The sequence below is a fragment of the Cyprinodon variegatus genome, unplaced genomic scaffold (assembly GCF_000732505.1).
Source record: "Cyprinodon variegatus isolate N-32 unplaced genomic scaffold, C_variegatus-1.0 Scaffold312, whole genome shotgun sequence".
NCBI classification, from domain to species: domain Eukaryota; kingdom Metazoa; phylum Chordata; class Actinopteri; order Cyprinodontiformes; family Cyprinodontidae; genus Cyprinodon; species Cyprinodon variegatus.
In genome coordinates this window covers 393,003-395,038 of record NW_015150765.1, presented here as the reverse complement: position 1 = coordinate 395,038, position 2,036 = coordinate 393,003, and positions in this window count along the sequence as shown.

The window sequence follows — 2,036 nt, the reverse complement described above, 5'->3', positions numbered from 1 at the left end:
GTTCCCCTTCTCTGGTTCTTCCTCCCTGGTTCCCCTTCTCTGGTTCTTCCTCCCTGGTTCCCCCTATCTGGTTCTTCCTCCCTGGTTCTTCCTCCCTGGTTCTTCCTCTCTGGTACCCCCTCTCTTCATGGCTGTTGTTCATATCCTTGTTCTCTTGTTTGCATCTGGAGCAGGAAGTTCTCCCTCTGTGCTCCAGTTGGTCCATTTTTCAGCTGCAGCACATCTAAATGAACTTCTTCACAAAGGTGAGACCCAGTGCATCCTGGCAGGACTTCTCTCTAAAGCTTCAAGACCGTTTCAGTTCTTTAAAGTTGAAAAAGAACCAAATGCAAAGTTTTCTGGTTTCTCCATCGACCTGAGAAAAAGGGATCCATGTTGAAAACGTTGCAGAAAGGTCTGATCCATCCTGCAGGGCATCACGCCTCCCTGAGAGGATGTGCAGCTTCAGCGGAAGATGAAAGGCGGTTCTGAACATGCTGAAGCCATCGGACCATCACATTCATCACCGGCTCCTCCTGCATCCTCAGACGGCTTCCTGCTCGGACGGAGAAATTCAGAACACATTGTGAGCTCCATACGCAGCGATGGCGGCGCCTTCACTCCAAATGGTGACTTTATGGAGGATCTAAAAGCACATATTTCTACTTTTATAAAAATCAAAAGGTGCAGATGACTGAACCAGCTAGGAGGAGAATTTCATATCACGTCTGCTGGAGAACTGGAGGTCAGGGAGCTCCACCTTCTTCTGGGGTTCAAAAAGGTCACGCTTTAAAAGCTCTAATTCCTCCACTGTTCACTAGCATGATCCACAAAGCTGGTTCTGATTAACATCGACACCCAAAGTTCCTGCTAATTTACTCTAGAAACTTATCAGAGAAACTTTCCCCACGGCTTTTTAGCTCTAAGAAAGATAAAGATAGAACATGAATGTTGGTTTCTGGTTCTGAGGATGTGAACTGAACACAAGGCAACAGCAGACTCTATAACATGTCGCTAAGTAGCTCCATAAACGGTCTGAATCAGAGCATCCTTCTTATTCTTCTTATCCGGGGTAAGAAGAATTATAGCATCACTTCATTTTTCGTCTGTTTGGTGACGTATTTCCACTCTAGGGTGCAAACATCTTTGCTCATAGACTAAAAGTTATCCATGTGCAGCAGCTGCTCTACAATACAGAAGGAGAGGAGAGCTGCGCCCTGAGTTACAGGAAGTGGATTTCTTCACCACCTTCCGCCACAGCGCAGACATTTTGCGGATAATTTACAGGTCAAGTTGGAGATGCACTGAGGAGAGAGAGAGAAATGGTGAAAGAATCATCGTTTTCCAGGACCTGGTTTAGCTCCAAGGAGAGGCTAACTGCATGCGGCGAGGCTAACTGCATGCGGCGAGGCCAACTGCATGCGGCTAGGCTAACTGCATGCGGCGAGGCTAACTGCATGCAGCCGGGCTAACTGCATGCGGCGACGCTAACTGCATGCGGCTAGGCCAACTGCATGCGGCTAGGCTAACTGCATGCGGCGACGCTAACTGCATGCGGCGAGGCTAACTGCCTGCGGCGAGGCTAACTGCATGCGGCTAGGCTAACTGCCTGCGGCGAGGCTTACTGCATGCGGCGAGGCTAACTGCATGCGGCGAGGCCAACTGCATGCGGCTAGGCTAACTGCCTGCGGCGAGGCTAACTGCATGCAGCTAGGCTAACTGCATGCAGCGGGGCTAACTGCATGCGGCGACGCTAACTGCATGCGGCGAGGCTAACTGCCTGCGGCGAGGCTAACTGCCTGCGGCGAGGCTAACTGCCTGCGGCGAGGCTAACTGCATGCGGCTAGGCTAACTGCCTGCGGCGAGGCTAACTGCATGCGGCGAGGCTAACTGCATGTGGCTAGGCTAACTGCCTGCGGCGAGGCTAACTGCATGCGGCTAGGCTAACTGCATGCGGCGAGGCTAACTGCCTGCGGCGAGGCTAACTGCCTGCGGCGAGGCTAACTGCCTGCGGCGAGGCTAACTGCATGCGGCGAGGCTAACTGCATGCGGCGAGG